This window comes from Bufo bufo, chromosome 3 (assembly GCF_905171765.1).
Source record: "Bufo bufo chromosome 3, aBufBuf1.1, whole genome shotgun sequence".
In the NCBI taxonomy this organism is placed as follows: Eukaryota; Metazoa; Chordata; class Amphibia; order Anura; family Bufonidae; genus Bufo; species Bufo bufo.
In genome coordinates this window covers 696051719-696074976 of record NC_053391.1, presented here as the reverse complement: position 1 = coordinate 696074976, position 23258 = coordinate 696051719, and the positions used below count along the sequence as shown (strand labels likewise).

Sequence of the window (23258 nt, the reverse complement as noted above, 5' to 3'; positions counted from 1 at the left end):
TACACCCCTCAAGGTATTCAAAAGTTACTTTACAAACTATGTTAACCCTTTAGGTGTTCCACAAAACTAAATAGCGAATGTAGAAACAATTTTAGAATTAAAATTTTTTGTTACCTTGCCTCAAAAAAAGAGTAATATAGAGCAACCAAAAATCATATTTACCCCTAAAATAGTCCCAAAACAACAACCACCTTATCCCGTAGTTTCCTAGATGGGGTCACTTTTATGGAGTTTCTACTCTAGGGGTTCAAGGGGGGGGCTTGAAAGGGTACATGGTGTAAATAAACCAGTCCAGCAAAATCTGCCTTCCAAAACCCATATGGTGTTCCCCTTCTTCTATGTCCTGCCGTTTAGCCAAATAGTAGTTTACGACCACATATGGGGTGTTTCTGCAAACTACAGAATCAGGGCAACCCATATTGAGTTTTGTTTGCCTGTTAACCCATTTTTTCCAGTAATAAAGTAAGGGTTAAAATTAGGGCTGCAACGATTAATCGATAACTGGATTCGTTGTCGACGAATCCAGTTATCGAATAATCGTCCGATTCGTTGCTATGCGGTTTACTTTAAGTCACTGCATCTTTATTTTACCTTACAATCGTGACGCTCCAGTAACAACTCTGCAGGCAGAGCGGAGGGCGGCGTAACGTCACTTACTCATGTGACGCGCCTGCTCCGCCTCCTTCATTCATAAAGTGGGCGGAGCAGGTGCGTCACGTGAGTAAGTGACGTTACGCCGCCCTCCGCTCTGCCTGCAGAGTTGTTACTGGAGCGTCACGATTGTAAGGTAAAATAAAGATGCAGTGAGTGATTAGTCTGCTGTGAGCAGCAGGGCCGGGGCTGTTATGGGGAGGGGGATCGGTCTATGGCACTGCTATGGGGAGGGGGGATCTGTGCACTGTTATGGGGAAAGGGATCTGTGCACTGTTATGGGGAAAGGGATCTGTGCACTGTTATGCCCATAACAGTGCACAGATCCCCCTCTCCATAACAGCGCCACCCACAGATCCCCCTCTCCATAACAGCGCCACCCACAGATCCCCCTTCTCCATAACAGCGCCACCCACAGATCCCCCTCTCCATAACAGCGCCACCCACAGATCCCCCTCTCCATAACAGCGCCACCCACAGATCCCCCTCTCCATAACAGCGCCACCCACAGATCCCCCTCTCCATAACAGCGCCACCCACAGATCCCCCTCTCCATAACAGCATCACCCACAGATCCCCCTCTCCATAACAGCGCCACCCACAGATCCCCCTCTCCATAACAGCGCCACCCACAGATCCCCCTTCTCCATAACAGCGCCACCCACAGATCCCCCTCTCCATAACAGCGCCACCCACAGATCCCCCTCTCCATAACAGCGCCACCCACAGATCCCCCTCTCCATAACAGCGCCACCCACAGATCCCCCTCTCCATAACAGCGCCACCCACAGATCCCCCTCTCCATAACAGCATCACCCACAGATCCCCCTCTCCATAACAGCGCCATCCACAGATCCCCCTTCTCCATAACAGCATCACCCACAGATCCTCCCCATAATAGTGTTGTCCACAGATCCCCCCATAACAGCGCCATCCACAATTTGTTTTAATATGGCCTTTGAACATAATTTTTCAAGTAAAATCATATAAACCACTTTGTTTTAAAATTTTGTCATTTCTCCCGATTAATCGTAGAAATTAATTGGCAACTAATCGATTATTCAAATAATCGTTAGCTGCAGCCCTAGTTAAAATGGAAAATTTTCCAAAAAATAGAAATTTCTAAATTGTTTCTCCATCTGCCATTAACTCTTGTGGAACACCTAAAGGGTTAACAATGTTTGTAAACCCAGTTTTGAATACCTTGAGGGGTGTACTTTCTTAGATGGAGTCACTTTTTTGAAATTTCTATTCTAGGGGTGCAACAGGGGGCTTCAAATGGGACATGGTATAAACAAAACCAGTCCTGCAAAATCTGCCTTCCAAAATCCCTATGGTGTTCCCCTCCTTCTATGTGCTCCCGTTCAGCCAAACAGTAGTTTACGACCACATATGGGGTGTTTCTGCAAACTACAGAATCAGGGCAACCCATTTTGAGTTTTGTTTGGCAGTTAACCCTTGTTTTACTCCTGGGAAAAATTGATTATATTGGAAAATGTTTCAAAAAATCAAAATTCATAAAATTTATGTCCATTTGCCATGACGTCTTGTGGAAGACCTAAAGGATTAACAAAGTTTGTAAAAACAGTTTTGAAAACCTTGAGGGGTGTAGTTTCTAGAATGGGGTCATTTTTGGGTGGTTTCTATTATGTAAACCTCACAAAGTGACTTCAAACCTGAACTGGTCCATAAAAAGTGGGATTTTGAAAATTTCTGAAAAATTGCAAAATTTGCTTTTAAACTTCTAAGCCTTGTAACATCCCAAAAAAATAAAATATCATTCCCAAAATGCTACAAACATGAAGTAGACATATGGGGAATGTAAAGTCATCACAATTTTTGGGGGTATTACTATGTATTACAGAAGTAGAGAAACTGAAACTTTGAAATTTGCTAATTTTTAAAAATTTGGGGTAAATATGGTATTTTTTATGCAAAAAAATAAACTTTTTTGACCCAATTTTATCAGTGTCATGAAGTACAATATGTGATGTAAAGACAATCTCAGAATGGCTTGGATAAGTCAAAGCGTTTTAAAGTTATGAGCACTTAAAGTGACAGTGGTCAGATTTGCAAAAAAATGGCCAAGTCCTTAAGGTGAAATAGGGCTGAGTCCTTAAGGGGTTAAGGACTTAGGACGTACCGGTATGTTCTAACTTTAAAAGTACATTGCGGCGGGGGTTAGAAGGAACAGGATGCCTGCTGAAATCATTCAGCGGGCATCCTGTCACAACGCCGGGGGGGACCCCCCCGTATCAATTCAGGGGGGACCCGATGGCATCGAAGCCCCCTGGATCTCACAGGCCGGAAGCTGTATGAGTAATACACACAGTATTACTCATACAGCCAATGCATTCCAATACAGAAGTATTGGAATGCATTGTAAAGGATTAGACCCCCAAAAGTTCAAGTCCCAAATTGGGACAAAAAATAAAGTGAAAAAAAAAGTTTCAAAAATAAAGTTTTCCCCAAAAAATTAAAAGTTTCAAGTAAAAATAAACAAAAAACGTAATTTTCCCCAAATAAAGTAAAAAAAAATTGTAAAAAAATAGGGGGAAACAAAAATAAATAAATAAAAAAGTATACATATTAGATATCGCCGCGTCCGTATCGACCGGCTCTATAAACATATCACATGACCTAACCCATCAGATGAACACCGTAAAAAATAAAAAAAACTGTGCTAAATAAAGCATTTTTTGTCACCTTACATCACAAAAAGTACAACAACAGCAAGAGATCAAAAAGGCGTTTGCCAACCAAAATAGTACCAATCTAACCGTCACCTCATCCCGCAAAAAAATTAGCCCCTACCTGAGACAATCGCCAAAAAAATAAAAAAAAACTATGGCTCAGAATATGGAGACACAAACATTTTTTTGTTTTTGTGTAAAACTTATATAAAGTAAAAAAAAAAAAATTGTAAAAATATAGGGAAGAAAAAAAAGTGAACATATTTGGCATCGCCGCGTTTGTATCGACGGGCTCTATAAAAATATCACATGACCTAACCCCTCAGATGAACACTGTAAAAAATAAAAACTGTGCTAAATAAACCATTTTTTGTCACCTTACATCACAAAAAGTGTAATAGCAAGTGATCAAAAAGTCACACGCACCCCAAGGTAGTGCCAATCAAACCGTCATCTCATCCCGCAAAAATCATACCCTACCCAAGGTAATCGCCTAAAAACTGAAAAAATTATGGCTCTCAGACTATGGAAACGCTAAAACATGATTTTTTTGCTTCAAAAAAGAAATCAATGTGTAAAAAACTTACATAAATAAAGAAATATGTATACATATGAGGTATCGCCGCATCCGTGACAACCTGGTCTATAAAAATATAACATGATCTAACCTGTCAGATGAATGTTGTAAATAACAAAAAATTTAAACGGTGCCAAAACAGCTATTTCTCGTTATCTTGCCTCACAAAAAGTGTAATATAGAGCAACCAAAAATCATATGTACCCTAAACTAGTACCAACAATACTGCCACCCTATCCCGTAGTTTCTAAAATCGGGCCACTTTTTTGGAGTTTCTACACTAGGGGAGCATCAGGGGGGCTTCAAATGGGACATGTATTAGCCTAGGACAATCCAAGAGCGGATCAGGAGACTCTGAAGATGGAGGCTCTACTCCTGAAGGTCCTGCGCCGTCTCAGGGTGGATCAGACTCTGTGGGTTACACAGTGAGATCGTCAATGAGAAGAGCGCGGCGAGATCCGAAAAAGATCGGAAAGGTTTCTAAGTCTCCAAGTTCCACAATAGATTTTTATTTGATCTGTTGATCTCTTCTGAAGTACATTGCACGGTTCACGCAGTGTGTGATGTATTTTCTAGCGTCGAGCAAAGCGAGCTTCGGACGCTTCCTTCAAAACTTGGGAATAATACTGCACAGAGATCAGTCTCCGTACAGGATTAGAATGTATGGGCTCCGAGGAGCTTAAGTTAGTTATTTGCGAAGCTGCGCGTGACTTCGTTGAATAACTTTGGTATTTGATTTTTTTTTTTTAAAGTGGAAAACCACATTAAAACTTGAAACCAAACTCAGCTTCGGTTCCGAGGTACTAGTCAGAAGAACCGAAGACGAGTTCCGTTTCAAATTTTAAAGTGGTTTTCCAAATACCAAAGTTATTCGACAAAGTCACGCGCGACTTCCCGAATAACTTACTGAGTACAGTATTATTCCGAAGCTTTGAACGAAGCTTGCTTCGCTCGTCACTAGTATTTTCCTATCAGTTCTATAGAGATTTCCACCAGCAGGCGCGGCGGGTCAGGACACACTGCATGTCTTCATCAGGCCGCAGCCTGCTCACACCGGCATCCCACAATCTCATTCATGGGGTGCCGATAAGAGCCCCCTCTGATGGACATATATACTGCTTAAACGTCCTTGACCCTGCCTGGTGTCTGTTTTCCCCCATAAAAAAAAAAAAAGCTCATCAATGGCAAAAAATAAAATAAATAAAAATCTCTCCCATGTTTGGTATCGCCACATCCATAATGACCCGCACTCTGCAAATATCATGTAAATTATCCTGTACAGTGAACGCTGTAAAAAAAAATTAAAAAAAAACATAAAAAAAGTGATATGTACCCCAAAATGATAGCAATGAACCAATAAACTGCAGGTCATCTCGCAAAAATCAGGGCTCCACACGGCTCCGTAGAAAGAAAACTAAAAAAGTTATGGGTCTGGGGATGCGGTGATGCAAAAAGAAAGGGTTTTTACTGCACAAAAGTAGTAAAGCACAAAAATCCTACATGTGGTCCCGACCCACAGAGTAAAGTTCTTATGTTATTTGTGCCCAATAAACCTCAGTGGCGGTACGGCCCCATCTCCCTCCTAGAAAAGGTTAACAGTTAGGGCTTGTTCACACGACCGTATGCATTTTGCGGTCCGCATTCCGTTTTTTGTGGAACGGAACAGCTGGCCCTTCATAGAACAGTCCTATCCATATCCGTATGCAGACAATAATAGGACAAGTTCTATCTTTTAGCGGAACGGAAATATGGACATACGGAAACTGAATACCTTCCGTTTTTTTTGCGGACGCAATGAAATGAATAGTTCCATATACGGTCGGCAAAAAATAAAAAAAAAGGAACGGAAAAAATATACGGTTGTGTAAACGAGCCCTTAGGGTACTTTCACACTAGCGGTTTTCTTTTCCGGCACAGAGTTCCGTCCTAGGGGCTCAATACCGGAAAAGAACTGATCGGTTTTAACCCCGTGCATTCTGAATGGAGAGCGATCCGATCAGGATGCATCAGGACGTCTTCAGTTCAGGACGGAGATAATACCGCAGCATGCTACGGTTTTATCTCCAGCCCAAAAAAACTGAACACTTGCCTGAATGCCGGATCCGGCCTTGCAATAATAAAAATGTGAAAAAAAATATATAACGTTTCTCCAGATGACAAGCGGAGAGACGGATCCGTCTACAAATGCTGTCCGGTTGCGTGCAGATTGCCGACGATGGAACGGCTTGCTGGATCACTCTGCCGCAAGTGTGAAAGTAGCCTTAGGGCTTATTCACACGACCGCGTGAAGCCCGTGCTGTGGACCGCTAATTGTGGTGCGCTAAGCACGGGCACCTGCCGTGTGGCAGCCGCATAGGGATCACGGCCCCGTTCACTTGAATGGGTCTGCGATCCCTGCGTTCCGCAAAAAGATAGAGCAAGCTCTGTTTCTGCGGTGCGGAAGCACGGAACGGAACCTCAGAGTGCGCTTCCGTATCTCCGGACCCATTGAAATGAATGGGTCCACATCCATGGTTCTGAATGGCCACAGAACGGGACCCGTGTATTGTGGATCCGCAAATGTGGTCCGCAATACGGGCTTCACACGGTCGTGTGAATAAGCCCTTAATCAGTAAATTATGTGGAACCCAAAAATGTCACCTCTAAAAAAGAAGTTCTAGCTCTGGAAGACGATGATGAAAAAAGAAAAATAAATAAATCGGTCGGTATTGTCTGTGACATCGCGGCACCGGGGACGACCATTACATGACAAGTCTCCGTACACACAGTACATACCTCACACATATTACCTATATACAGTACTTACCTCACACATATTACATACACACAGTACATACCTCACACATATTACATACACAGTACATACCTCACACATATTACATACACACAGTACACACATATTACATACACACAGTACATACCTCACACATATTACATACACACAGTACATACCTCACACATATTACATACAGTACACACCTCACACATATTACATACACACAGTACATACCTCACACATATTACATACACACAGTACATACCTCACACATATTACATACACACAGTACATACCTCACACATATTACATACACACAGTACATACCTCACACATATTACATACACACAGTACATACCTCACACATATTACATACACACAGTACATACCTCACACATATTACATACAGTACACACCTCACACATATTACATACACACCTCACACATATTACATACACACAGTACATACCTCACACATATTACATACACACAGTACTTACCTCACACATATTACATACACACAGTACTTACCTCACACATATTACATACACACAGTACATACCTCACACATTACATACACACAGTACATACCTCACACATATTACATACACACAGTACATACCTCACACATATTACATACACACAGTACATACCTCACACATATTACATACAGTACACACCTCACACATATTACATACACACCTCACACATATTACATACACACAGTACATACCTCACACATATTACATACACACAGTACTTACCTCACACATATTACATACACACAGTACTTACCTCACACATATTACATACACACAGTACATACCTCACACATTACATACACACAGTACATACCTCACACATATTACATACACACAGTACACACCTCACACATATTACATACACACGGTACACACCTCACACATATTACATACACAGTACATACCTCACACATATTACATACACAGTACATACCTCACACATATTACATACACAGTACACACCTCACACATATTACATACACAGTACATACCTCACACATATTACATACACAGTACATACCTCACACATATTACATACACAGTACATACCTCACACATATTACATACACACAGTACACACCTCACACATATTACATACACACAGTACATACCTCACACATATTACATACACACAGTACATACCTCACACATATTACATACACACAGTACATACCTCACACATATTACATACAGTACACACCTCACACATATTACATACACACCTCACACATATTACATACACACAGTACATACCTCACACATATTACATACACACAGTACTTACCTCACACATATTACATACACACAGTACTTACCTCACACATATTACATACACACAGTACATACCTCACACATTACATACACACAGTACATACCTCACACATATTACATACACACAGTACATACCTCACACATATTACATACACACGGTACACACCTCACACATATTACATACACAGTACATACCTCACACATATTACATACACAGTACACACCTCACACATATTACATACACACGGTACACACCTCACACATATTACATACACAGTACATACCTCACACATATTACATACACAGTACATACCTCACACATATTACATACACAGTACATACCTCACACATATTACATACAGTACATACCTCACACATATTACACACACACAGTACACACCTCACACATATTACATATATACAGTACACACCTCACACATATTACATACACACAGTACACACCTCACACATATTACATACACACAGTACATACCTCACACATATTACATACAGTACATACCTCACACATATTACATACACACAGTACATACCTCACACATATTACATACACACAGTACATACCTCACACATATTACATACACACAGTACATACCTCACACATATTACATACACACAGTACACACCTCACACATATTACATACACACAGTACATACCTCACACATATTACATACACAGTACATACCTCACACATATTACATACACAGTACATACCTCACACATATTACATACACAAAGTACACACCTCACACATATTACATACACACAGTACACACCTCACACATATTACATACACAGTACATACCTCACACATATTACATATACACAGTACATACCTCACACATATTACATACACAGTACACACCTCACACATATTACATACACACAGTACATACCTCACACATATTACACACACAGTACACACCTCACACATATCACATACACACAGTACATACCTCACACATATTACATACACACAGTACACACCTCACACATATTACATACACACAGTACACACCTCACACATATTACATACACAGTACATACCTCACACATATTACATACACACAGTACATACCTCACACATATTACATACACAGTACATACCTCACACATATTACATACACACAGTACACACCTCACACATATTACATACACACAGTACATACCTCACACATATTACATACACAGTACATACCTCACACATATTACATACACACAGTACACACCTCACACATATTACATACACACAGTACACACCTCACACATATTACATACATACAGTACACACCTCACACATATTACATACACACGGTACATACCTCACACATATTACATACACACGGTACACACCTCACACATATTACATATACACAGTACATACCTCACACATATTACATACACACAGTACATACCTCACACATATTACATACACACAGTACATACCTCACACATATTACATACACACAGTACTTACCTCACACATATTACATACACACAGTACATACCTCACACATATTACACACACAGTACACACCTCACACATATTACATACCTCACACATATTACATACACACAGTACTTACCTCACACATATTACATACACACAGTACTTACCTCACACATATTACATACACACAGTACATACCTCACACATATTACACACACAGTACATACCTCACACATATTACATACCTCACACATATTACATACACACAGTACACACCTCACACATATTACATACACACAGTACACACCTCACACATATTACATACACAGTACATACCTCACACATATTACATACACACAGTACATACCTCACACATATTACATACACAGTACATACCTCACACATATTACATACACACAGTACACACCTCACACATATTACATACACAGTACATACCTCACACATATTACATACACACAGTACACACCTCACACATATTACATACACACAGTACATACCTCACACATATTACATACACAGTACATACCTCACACATATTACATACACACAGTACACACCTCACACATATTACATACACACAGTACACACCTCACACATATTACATACATACAGTACACACCTCACACATATTACATACACACGGTACATACCTCACACATATTACATACACACGGTACACACCTCACACATATTACATATACACAGTACATACCTCACACATATTACATACACACAGTACACACCTCACACATATCACATATACACAGTACACACCTCACACATATTACACACACACAGTACACACCTCACACAGGAGCACTTACCTCTGGAGCAGTTCGGGGGGTGCTCTCTGTGCAGGAGGCTGTAGAATAGTGATCGGCGCCGGACACTGAGCCAAAGAGAACCAAAAGCAGGAAGAGGGGGCGGGGCAGAGAGGGGGAGGGGCGGGGCAGTGAGGGGGAGGGGCGGGGCAGTGAGGGGGAGGGGCGGGGCAGTGAGGGGGAGGGGCGGTAACAGTGCAATAGAATTCCATGTGGAGCCACAGAGCGGGAATCCCATCACTAATAGAGGCAGGAGTGGGCGTGGCTTCTCCTCAGGCTCCGCCCTCTCCCTCCACGTGTCCCGCTGCTGAGCTGTTAAGAGAGTGAGGAGAAGAGTCAGGAGACACCGGGAGGGCCAGCTACATGATGGGGCCAGCTAGATGTTATTTACATGGGACTGTATGTGAGAGAAGACTGGAGGGTTGGGTGATATTTACATGGGACTGTGTGTTAGAGATCAGGCCCAGACCGGCTCTGCAGTGGAGGTTGTGCTGCTCTGTGTTCCGCCTGTAGCTGGAGATAATGGATCAGAACCAGTTCCAGGTAGACGCGTGCGCTGGTGAATATCGCCCAGATCTCTTCTGAGTGTAAACTAGAAAAAGTGAAAAAAAAAAAAAAAAACATTTTCAAGTGTAAAAATCCTCCTTCTCTGATAAAGAGAAATAACAGATATATTGGGTTTTGCTGCGTCCGCAACGACCGGAGATAGAGAAATATCACGTGATCTACAGGAAGCAGGAACGCTTAGAGGACGCGGTGACAGGAGCGCTGCCGTGTGCGGGGCGAGGTTTGGAGGGAGATGACGCCCTCCGCCCATCTGCCCCGGACTCCTAAGAGCGGGTTCACATCAGCGTTAGAAATCCCGCTATAGTCCTCCTCTAGAACAGTTCTGTTTTTTCCGTTCTGCATAATGGGAAAAAACAGAACCATTATTTATGCCGATTGACATGGAGCCTCTTAACGGGTTCCGTTTTGTATTCGTCCCAAAATTCCGTTATAACGGAACACAACAGAATTCCTAAGGTTAATGTGAACCCGCCCCGAGCAGAGTATAAATCTAGCTGGTTCCTACACCGCCCTGAACATTGTAGGCCTAAGGGCTGTGGCACACGAGCGAGTCCGCTGCAGGAACCACGCTCCGCGTGCGCGCGTCATCCTCCGAGGAGCGCAGGGCGTTATACTGATTTATAATGCTGTGTGTCTCTGACGTTATTTTTAGAGAATCCCAGTCACAGCTTTATATGACTATAATCCTATAGAACTAAGGTCAAGCAGAGGCACTCAGCATTATAAATCAGTATAACGCCCTGCGCTCCTGAAAGTCCAGATCGGAGGATGACGCTCGCACACGGAGTGTGATTCCCGCAGTGGACTCGCTCATGTACTACAGCCCTCAATTGGGCCCAAGAGAGGCAGTTCTGTCACAGGTTCTCATCTGCTGAAGTCACCTTGACGTTGGTAGATGGGCCCGACACATTTGATTAAAATGTGCACAAAGAGCTTTCATCCTTCATGTATAGTAGGTATAGCACCGCTGTAAGGCTCCATTCACACGTCCGCAAATGGGTCCGCATCCGTTCCTGCAATTTTGCGGAACGGGTGCGGACCCATTCATTTTCTATGAGGACGTAATGGATGCGGACAGCACACAGTGTGCTATCCGCATTTGCGGAGCGCGGCTCCGATCTTCGGGTCCGCAGCTCCGCAAAAGATAGAACATGTCCTATTCTTCTCCGCAGCTTGCGGACAAGAATAGGCATTTCTATAGGGGGTGCCGGGCGGGTGTGTTGCCGTCATTTTTTTGTTTTGTGTGCAGCCGTGGATCCAGGTTTTTGGAGGTAGCTGACCTCCGCACGACCATCTCGAGCATGCAGAGACCACAGGTTGGTGGTGGTGGTGGTTACCAGGCCTGCCTTGAACCTAAAGTTGCCCTCCCGGACAGGTTGTTTAGGGGACGTGATAATTTCATTTTGTTTAGGGAGGCGTGCAAACTGTATTTTAGGCTACGTCCACACTCATCTGGCGAGTCGGTGTGGTTATTTCCTTGCTTAAAGGGGTTTTCTCAACAGGCTATTTCATACTTAACTGCTCCCGGCGCGCCGTCCACTTCCTGGTTTCGGCACTCGTCAGGGGACAGGCTCCATCTTCATTGATGTCTTCTCCCGGCCGGGCCGCGTGCTGTACTGAACGCGCACGCCGAGTCCGCGCATGCTCCCTGGTGACTTCTTCCTGGCCAATATAGTATACTTGCCAGGAAGAAGTCACTAGGGCGCATGCGCGGACTCGGCGTGCGCGTTCAGTACAGCGCGCGGCCGGCAGGGAGAAAAAAAGAAAAGTCTTCTGCGCATGCGCGGCCACCGCGATTCCTGAGAAGAGCGGTGGCCGTAACCAGGGCAGACGGAAGACAACAGTCAGGTAAGTATAGGTTTATTTTTTTTCTAAGGGTGGGGATTTGTTAATAAAATATATTTTGAAAAATGATCACTGATAAATCATTAACAGATTTACCAGTGATCATTAAGATGATAATACCCCTTTAAGGGGGATGCGCAGTCATGGGCTTTTTCTCTGCCGACCAGATCGCAGTCTCTCCGGTCGGTAGATGAATTTTTCGAAGCTTTGGGTCTTATCTATGATGATCCGGATCTGACCTCTCTAGACGAAACCAACCTGCGCGGCCTTCGTCAGGGTGATCGTTCCGCTGAGATTTATTGCTCTGAGTTTAGGAGGTTGGCTACAAAGCAAAATGAACGCAAAAAAGTGGCACACATCTGGTATCTCCGTACTCAGAAGAAGTTGGGCAATGTGTTTTGGGGTATCATTTTACATATACCCATGCTGGGTGAGAGAAATATCTCGACAAAAAGACAACTTTTCCCATTTTTTTTATACAAAGTTGGCATTTGACCAAGATATTTATCTCACCCAGCATGAGTATATGTAAAATGACACCGCAAAACACATTGCCCAACTTCTCCTGAGTACGGCGATACCACATGTGTGACACTTTTTTGCAGCCTAGATGCGCAAAGGGGCCCACATTCCTTTTAGGAGGGCATTTTTAGACATTTGGATCCCAGACTTCTTCTCACGCTTTAGGGCCCCTAAAATGCCAGGCAGTATAAATACCCCACATGTGACCCCATTTTGGAAAGAAGACACCCCAAGGTATTCAATGAGGGGCATGGCGAGTTCATCGAATTTTTTTTTTTGGGCACAAGTTAGCGAAAATTGATTTTTACTTTTTTTCTAACAAAGTCTCCCTTTCCGCTAACTTGGGACAAAAATTTCAATCTTTCATGGACTCAATATGCCCCTCAGCGAATACCTTGGGGTGTCTTTTTTCCAAAATGGGGTCATTTGTGGGGTGTTTGTACTGCCCTGGCATTTGAGGGTCTCCGCAATCATTACATGTATGCCCAGCATTAGGAGTTTCTTCTATTCTCCTTATATTGAGCATACGGGTAATGAGATTTTTTTTTCCCGTTCAGCCTCTGGGCTGAAAGAAAAAATGAACGGCACAGATTTCTTCATTCGCATCGATCAATGTGGATGAAAAAAATCTCTGCCAAAAAAAAAGGAGGGGAAAGGCGTCTGTCAGGACATAGGAGCTCCGCCCAACATCCATACCCACGTATGCCCATTGCAAACCAGATTTCTCCATTAACATCAATCGATGTGGATGAATAAATCATTGCCGGGATTTTTTTTTATATACAAAGTGTTTGCCAAAGCATATGAACACCGCCACCTCCTCAGCTCATAAGCCTCGGCAAACGTATCTTTTACTGCAGAGGAGAAATCTCGTCTTGCAGCGCCGCATACACCGACTTGTGCGTAATCTGACAGCAGCGCAATGCTTCTGTCAGAATGCACATCAGTGCTGCAGCTAGTCGATCGGTTGGTCCACCTGGAAGGTAAAAAAAACATAACAAAAAAGAAAAAACCAGGCCGCAACGCAATAAATTTTTTAACTTTATAATAACATTTCAACGGAACATATAAACTTTATTTAACTTTTTGAACAGAACGTTAACTTTTTTGCTTACCGGTGATTTTTTTTTTTTTACCTTTATAGAACAAACCTCTCCTTCCCCATGGGACAATGTGCAAAGCGCAAATCGCCTAAAGATGTGGCGAAGTACGTTATGCACTTTATCCCAGGTGAAAGGAGAGGTTTGCAGCAGCTGTGAGAGAAAGGGCCCTAATAGCCCTGTGTGCCTGTCCTGGTGAGATGTGATCCCTATGCTAATAGTGTACCTGTGTGTGGTACTTCCGGAAACACTCCCCTAAGCATAGGGCAGGGTGGTCAGGACAGAAATAGCGGGTTTCACGCCTTATTCCACTCCTGCTACAGACAACATTTTTCGGGGTGACGGTTGGGTTGAGGTACCGGCAACGACACTGGGGAAATGTCGCTCATGTAGACGGCTCACTACACTAGTGGTTGGGGCCACGGAACCTCCTGGATACAGGAGGTTCTTGATGATCTCTTCCTGAAATTTGAGGAAGGATCCTGTTCTCCCAGCCTTACTGTAGAGAACAAAACTATTATATGCAGCCAATTGAATTGAATATACAGACACCTTCTTATACCAGCGTCTGGTGCGTCGGGAAACTAAATAAGGAGCCAACATCTGGTCATTTAAGTCCACCCCTCACATGAGCGCATTATAGTCGTGGACACAGAGGGGCTTTTCAATGACACGGGTTGCCCATTCTATTTGTATTGTCGTGTCTGCGTGAATGGAGGAGAGCATGTAAACTTCACCGCGAGTTCTTCATTACACAAGGCAGCCCTCTCCCCCCCTTGCAAGACGGGTGGTAACGAGCCGTTGGGGGAAGCCCACGCGCGAACCCACAGCAGCCAATCTGTTCTAGGAACAAATGCCTGAAGAGGGGCACACTTGTGTAGAAATTGTCCACATAAAGATGGTACCCCTTGCCGACTTTTTGATCGCTTAGTATTACACTTTTTTGTGATGTAAGGTGACAAAAAATGGCTTTGTTGACACCGTTTTTATTTTATCTTTTTTTACGGCGTTCACCTGAGGGGTTAGATCATATGATATTTTTATAGAGCAGGTCGTAACAGATGTGGCAATACCTAATATGTATACTTTTTTAAAAATGGTTTTACACAATATTTTTGAAACAAAAAAAATCATGTTTTAGTGTCTCCATAGACCAAGAGCCATATTTATTTTTTTTTTTTTTGGGGGCGATTGTCTTAGGTAGGGTATCATTATTGCGGGATGAAATGACGGTTTGATTGGCACTATTTTGGGATTTTTTTTGTGCCTCCATATTCTGAAAACCATAGTTTTTTTTAGTTTTTTTGGGCGACTGTCTTATGTAGGGGCTCATTTTTTTCGGTATGAGATGACTGTTTGGTACTATTTTGGGATGCATATGACTTTTTGATCGCTTGGTATTACACTTTTTGTGATCAAGGTGATCACAGCAGCGGGGGACCAGATGGCCACCCCACACCTGGCAGGATCCCGCACATGCCGCGGTCAGCACTGACCGTGGCAGTGTGAGGGTTAATGCAGGCATCAGTGTTTTCACCGATGCCAGCACATACATACCTGCTATCAGTGACTGCCGGACCCCTGCCGCTGATCGGGCAGGCGCAGCTCCTGCAACTATCCGATCACTCCGCCGTACGTTTACAGCGCTGGTCCTTAAGTCACGTCCACCAGCGCCATACATGTAAGGCACGGGTCCTTAAGGGGTTAACTAGATCTGATTTACTAATAAAACATTTCCACATTCTGAAAATGAATATGGCTTCTATCCTGTATGAACTCTTTCAACAAGACCTGATTTTTGGCTAAAATGTTTCCAACATTCAGGGCATGACAATTGCTTTCTCCCATGTGTGAGTTCTCCGATGTTCAGCAAGATGTGACCTATACTTAAAATATTTCCCACATTCTGAACATGAAAATGGCTTCTCCCCTGTATGAATTCTTAGATGATACTTAAGACCCGAATTATGACTAAAACACTTTCCACATTCAGGACATGAGAATGGCTTCTCCCCTGTGTGAATTCTTAGATGTTCCTTAAGATTTGCATTCTGGCTAAAACACTTTCTACATTCAGGACATGAGAATGGCTTCTCTCCTGTGTGAGTTCTCTGATGCATTACAAGACTCGATCTACAGTTAAAACATTTCCCACATTCAGAACATGAAAATTGCTTCTCTTCGCTGTGATTTTTCATATGATAAGCAAGAGACGATTTATCGGCAAAACATCTTCCACATTCTGAGCACGAATACGGCTTCTCTCCTGTGTGACTTCTCTGATGTATAACAAGACTTGTTTGACCTTTAAAACATTTCCCACATTCAAAACACACAAATGGCTTCTCTCCTGTGTGACTTCTCTGATGCATAACAAGACTTGTTTGACCTGTAAAACATTTCCCACATTCAAAACACACAAATGGCTTCTCTCCTGTGTGAGTTCTTAGATGATCTATAAGATGGGCACGCTGGGTAAAACATTTGTCACATTCAGGACATGAAAATGGCTTCTCCCCTGTGTGAAGTTTTAGATGTTTCCTAAGACTTGATTTATAACCAAAACACTGTTCACATTCAGGACATGAAAATGGCTTCTCTCCTGTGTGAGTTCTTAGATGATTTACAAGATGGGAATTCTTGGTAAAACACTGTTCACATTCAGGACATGAAAATGGCTTCTCCCCTGTGTGACGTTTTAGATGTTTCCCAAGACTTGATTTATAACCAAAACACTGTTCACATTCAGGACATGAAAATGGCTTCTCTCCTGTGTGAGTTCTTAGATGATTTACAAGATGGGAATTCTTGGTAAAACACTGTTCACATTCAGGACATGAAAATGGCTTCTCTCCTGTGTGAGTTCTTAGATGATATATAAGATTGGAATTCTTGGTAAAACATTTGTCACATTCAGAACATGCAAATGGTTTCTTCCTTGTGTGACTTCTTTGAGGCTCCATAACACTTGATTCCTGACCAAACCACTGTTCACACTCGGGACATGAAAATGGTCTCTCCCTGTGTGAATTCTCAGATAAACAAGAGCAGATGGATACAAATCTTCCACAATCTGAACGTGAAAATGGCTTCTCTACTGTGTAAATCTTTATCATTTAAGTTCTGATTTCATTAGGACATTATTTCCTACTTTCTAAATATGAAAATAGTCTTTTGATGTGAATTCTCTCACGATTAAAAGGATTCTTTTCTACATCATAAATAGGGAGATCCAGGAGATGTCCATTGGAGCCTTTCGTGCAGTCTTTACCTAGAGAACAAATGAGTTTACCAAACAAAATAATTGATATTTTATCATTTCTATGTGAAAATTCAAAATGAGCAACATATCCATCAAAAATAAGAAATCAAGAAAATTTTTCCTAGTTTCATAGAAAAGCATGAAATAAAGTAGTGCAATACTTGTTTGGGCCTGAATGACAAGGCGATTTTTTTTTTTTCGTCACCTTCCGAGAGCTATAACTTTTATTTTTCCATCTATGTAACCGTATGGGGGCTTGTTTTGTAGTTTTTAATGGTGCCATTTTGGGGTACACATTACTTACAGATTAACTTTTATTAAAGGGGTTGTCTCAAAGACAATGGGGGCATATTGCTAAGATATGCCCCCATTGTCTTATAGGTGCTGGTCCCACACCTATATCAGGAACAGAGCCCAGGAAGGTGTTGGCTGGAAGACTCTGTTCCGGCCACCACCGAGCCGGCTCCCCATAGAGAAGTGAATGGGAGCGCACAGTGCATGACCGCCCACCACTCCTATTCACTTCTATGGGCTTGACTGAAAAAGCCAGCGGCCCCATAGAAATGAATGGAGGGCGGCTACGCATGCGCAGTGAGCCCTCCTTCACTTTCGAGACTCTGTTCTCAATATGGGTGCGGATAGCAGCGGTGGTACCCACACCTATAAGACAATGGGGGCATATCCTAGCGATATGCTCCCATTGTCTATGATGAGACAACCCCTTTAACTCTTTCAGAGAGGGGGATGGGAAAAACAGAAATACTGCCACTGAGTTTTTACGTAAAAATTTTTTGTGGCTTTCATTTTTCAGCATAAATAACTCAATAACTTTACTCTCTTGGTCAGTATGATTACACCGATACCAAACACACTTACATTTTTATTTTATTTTACTACTTTGGTATAATAAAAAAAAAATTCCATCACCGAATTTTCTTTCCATGGAGCTGTACTAAGGCTTGATTTTTGCAGGAAGACTTGTTTTCCTTGGTACACTTTTGGGGTACATAACACTTTGATTCCTTTTTATTCCCTTTTGGTGGCAAATAAGCAAAGAGTGAAGGAGAAAATCTTATGTATGGGTGGGGGCTAGCACTCACTTGGGTGAGGGTCTTAGATTAGACAGGATGAAGAATGTTCTGGTAATTGATAGCAGATGTTGGCTAGGACGAACATGGAGAAAGCACGTGTTGTTCATGCATTGGTGTATCCAACGGGGGATTAGAGAGAGATTAACCCATCCAATAAGGATTAGACCTGTATGTACGGTTTAGGACGGTCATGTGTATAAGATGAGTGGGGGCCTATCCCTATTTGAGTATTTTCCTTTGTGTGATTGAAGCCGTTAATTCTCCCGGATAGCCACAATAAGGCCCCTTTCACACAGGAGAGTATTCCGCACGGGTGCAATGCATGAGTTGAATGCATTGCACCCGCACTGAATCCGGACCCATTCTTTTCTATGGGGCTGTGCACACGTGCATGCTCCTCTTTGCGCGTTTTTCACGTAACGCAGGCCCCATAGAAATGAATGGGGTTGCGTGAAAATCGCAAGCATCCGCAAGCAAGTGCGATTTTCACACATGGTTGCTAGGAGACGATCGGGATGGGGACCCGATCATTATTTCCCCTTATAACATGATTATAAGGGAAAATAATAGCATCCTGAATACAGAATGCATAGTACAATAGGGCTGGAGGGTTTTAAAAAAAACATTTCAATAATTATTTAACTCCCCTTAATCCACTTGTTCGCGCAGCCCGGCTTCTCTTCTGTCTCCATCTGTGAGCAATAGGACCTTTGATGACGTCACTATGCTCATCACATGATCCATCACCATGGTGATGGATCATGTGATGAACCATGTGATGAACGCACTGACGTCATCAAAGGTCCTATTGCTCACAGATGAAGACAGAAGAGATGCTGGCTGCGCGAACAAGTGGATTAAGGGGAGTTAAATAATTTTAGATTTTTTTTTTAAACCCCTCCAGCCCTATTGTACTATGCATTCTGTATTCTAATAATACAATCTACACTACAACTAACCCAAACCGGAACTTCTGTGAAGAAGTTCGGGTCTGGGTACCACAGTCAGTTTTTTTTATCACGCGCGTGCAAAACACATTGCATCCGCGCGATAAAAACTGAACATCGGAACACAATCGCAGTCAAAACTGACTGCAATTGCGTTCCTACTCGCGCGGGTTTGCCACAATGCACCGGGACGCATCCGGACCTAATCCAGACACGCTTGTCTGCAAGGGGCCTAAACTGTATTCTTCCTGGTGGTATTTCACAAGAGCAGCAATTCTGGCATTTTTTTTTTTTTTTTTTTTTTTTTTAGTGTTTTTCAATGGAAATAATGTTTTAGTTTTTTTTTATTTAATAAAACATCTCATAGTGCCACAAGGGGACTATAATAGGCAATCTCACAATGAAAACAACTTTTCAGACAAGTTCCTCTAATCTCCTGTGAGATAAAATGTCAAATAAAAAGTTATTGTGAAACTTGAAGCATCAGAAAACATGAAGTCACTTTATGATTTTTTTCTGATCACACCGCACTCGGTCAGCGATCTCAGTGTGTAACCCGGTCAGTCGGATACACCTCAGGACCTCCAGGAGCAGAGCTGTTATATTGCCACCGGGCTTCACCACTGCTGTTCCACCTTTCAGACCCCAGACCCCCCCCCCCTGCCACTTGCCCCCCCACCACCAGCCCCCCCCCCCCCCGACCAGTAACCCACTGGTGAATCTGATGGTGGAGCAGACGAATCTGTACGCCCAACAGTTCGTCGCTCAAAACCCGGGCTCATTTTTGGCTAGACCCGGTGGCTGGACGCCGGTCAGTGCAGCCGAGATGAGGACATTTTTGGGCCTCGTGCTGCATATGGGTCTAGTCCAAAAACCCGATAATGCAGCATGTCCCCCCTGAGGTGATCCTGCCTTTGACCGTCTGTATAAAATACGGCCGGTCATTGATCACTTTGGGGCCAAATTCATGGAGGTCTATGTACCTGGAAGGGAGGTCGCGGTTGATGAGTCTCTCGTTGCGTTCAAGGGGAGACTCAGTTTCCGCCAATATATTCCCACAAAGCGAGCGAGGTATGGCGTGAAGCTATACAAAATTTGTTAGAGTGCCTCAGGGTACACTTACAAATTTTGTTTTTACGAGGGGCGAGATTCCCATATTCAACCCCCAGAATGTCCCCCCACTCTGGGTGTTACCGGGAAACTCGTGTGGGACCTTATGTACCCACTGCTGGATAAGGGTTACCACTTGTACGTGGATAACTTTTATACCAGTATCCCCTTGTTCAGGTCACTTGCCGCCAGATCCACGTTCGCTTGTGGGACCGTGCGGAAAAATCAACGCGGCCTCCCTGCCTACCCCCTCCAGGTACCTATCCCCAGGGGTGAGACCCGTGCACTTACCAGTGGAAACCTGTTGCTGGTCAGGTATAAGCACAAGAGGGATGTCCTTGTACTGTCCACAATCCACGGTAACAGCACCAACCCCGTCTCTGTGCGAGGTACCGCGGCAACGGTCCTCAAGCCCGATTGTATCGTCGCCTACAATCGGTATATGGGAGGAGTTGATCTCTCTGATCATGTACTCAAGTCATATAATGCCATGCGCAAAACCCGGGCATGGTACAAAAAAGTTGCGGTCTACTTGGTGCAGGTTGCCATGTACAACTCTTTTGTACTATCCCGAAGTGCTGGCAGCACAGGGACATTCCTCCAATTCTATGAGGCAGTCCTCAAGGCCCTGATCTTTTCGGACCGGGAAAGAGCAGGCCGGAGTACCTCGGGAACTGGAGGCACCCGGATCGTCCCTGGCCAACACTTTCCAGGTGTGGTCCCCCATACTGGAAAGAAGGGACGGACCCAAAAAAGGTGCAGAGTGTGTCACAAGAGGGGGATACGGAAGGACACCACCACTCAGTGCGACACGTGCCCCGATCATCCGGGCCTCTGCATTATCGATTGCTTCAGGGAGTATCACACTTCCATGGAGTACTAAATTTTTATAATCCCCAACAGTCCACTAGAGAACATAAAAAACTATGGCTCTCAGACTTTGGAGACACGGAAAAAAAAAAATTTCCCCAAAAAAATATTAGTTTTAGTGCAGGCATCCTCAAACTGCGGCCCTCCAGATGTTGTAAAACTATAACTCCCAGCATGCCCAGACAACCTACAGCCATCAGCAGGGCATGGTGGGAATTGTAGTTTTACAACATCTGGAAGGCCGCAATTTTAGGATGCCTGCTTAGTGTCTCCAAAGTCGGAGAGCCATACATATTGGGCATCGTCGCGTGTGTAAAAGTCGTCGCTATAAAAATAACTTTTGACCAAACCCCTCGGATGAACGGTGTTAAAAATATAAAATAAAGACGGTGCCAAAACACCCATTTTTGGGCAAAATTTCCATTTGAATCCTTTTTGCCGGTAATAAAGCAAGGGTTAACAGCCAAACAAAACTAAATATTTATAGCCCTGATTTTGCAGTTTGCAGAAACACCCCATATGTGGTCGTAAATGGCTATATAGCCGCACGGCAGGGCATAGAACGAAGGGAACTCCATATGGTTTCTAGAAGGCAGATTTTGATGGACTGTTTTTTTTTTGACACCATGTCCCATTAGAAGCCCCCCCTGATGTAGCCTAGACTAGAAACTCCAAAAAAGTGACCCCATCTAAGAAACTACACCCCTCAAGGTATTCAAAAGTTACTTTACAAACTATGTTAACCCTTTAGGTGTTCCACAAAACTAAATTGCGAATGTAGAAACAATTTTAGAATTTAAATTTTTAGTTACCTTGCCTCAAAAAAAAGAGTAATATAGAGCAACCAAAAATCATATTTACCCCTAAAATAGTCCCAAAACAACAACCACCTTATCCCGTAGTTTCCTAGATGGGGTCACTTTTATGGAGTTTCTACTCTAGGGGTGCATCAGGGGGCTTGAAAGGGTACATGGTGTCAATAAACCAGTCCAGCAAAATCTGCCTTCCAAAAACCATATGGCGTCCCCCGTCTTCTATGTCCTCCCATTTGGCCAAACAGTAGTTTACGACCACATATGGGGTGTTTCTGCAAACTACAGAATCAGGGCAACCCATATTGAGTTTTGTTTGGCTGTTAACCCATTTTTTCCAGTAATAAAGTAAGGGTTAAAATGGGAAATTTTCCAAAAAAAAGAAATTTCTAAATTGTTTCTCCATCTGCCATTAACTCTTGTGGAACACCTAAAGGGTTAACAAAGTTTGTAAACCCAGTTTTGAATACCTTGAGGGGTGTACTTTCTTAGATGGAGTAACTTTTTTGAAATTTCTATTCTAGGGGTGCAACAGGGGGCTTCAAATGGGACATGGTATAAAGAAAACCAGTCCTGCAAAATCTGCCTTCCAAAACCCATATGGTGTTCCCCTCCTTCTATGTGCTCCCGTTCGGCCAAACAGTAGTTTACGACCACATATGGGGTGTTTCTGCAAACTGCAGAATCAGGGCAACCCATATTGAGTTTTGTTTGGCAGTTAACCCTTGTTTTACTCCTGGAAAAAATTGATTATATTGGAAAATGTTTCAAAAAATCAAAATTCATAAAATTTATGTCCATTTGCTATGAA

At 43.0% G+C, this 23258-nt stretch overlaps 3 protein-coding genes and 1 long non-coding RNA gene across 4 annotated transcripts in view; 2 read left to right on the top strand and 2 right to left on the bottom strand.

Moving 5' to 3' along the window:
- Positions 1 to 23258, top strand: part of LOC120996578 — a 625207-nt gene that overhangs the window by 231630 nt on the left and 370319 nt on the right. The window lies entirely within an intron of this gene.
- The window catches only part of LOC120996580 (zinc finger protein interacting with ribonucleoprotein K-like), a 655167-nt gene that overhangs the window by 381093 nt on the left and 250816 nt on the right, over positions 1 to 23258 (bottom strand). The gene's annotated exons all lie outside the window — the stretch shown is intronic.
- Positions 1 to 23258, bottom strand: part of LOC120996583 (oocyte zinc finger protein XlCOF6.1-like) — a 166979-nt gene that overhangs the window by 59043 nt on the left and 84678 nt on the right. The window lies entirely within an intron of this gene.
- LOC120996600 lies at positions 310 to 6279 on the top strand. Its single transcript, XR_005777811.1, has 3 exons — positions 310 to 324; positions 2713 to 2714; positions 6170 to 6279. It is a non-coding gene; the product is annotated as an uncharacterized LOC120996600 (long non-coding RNA).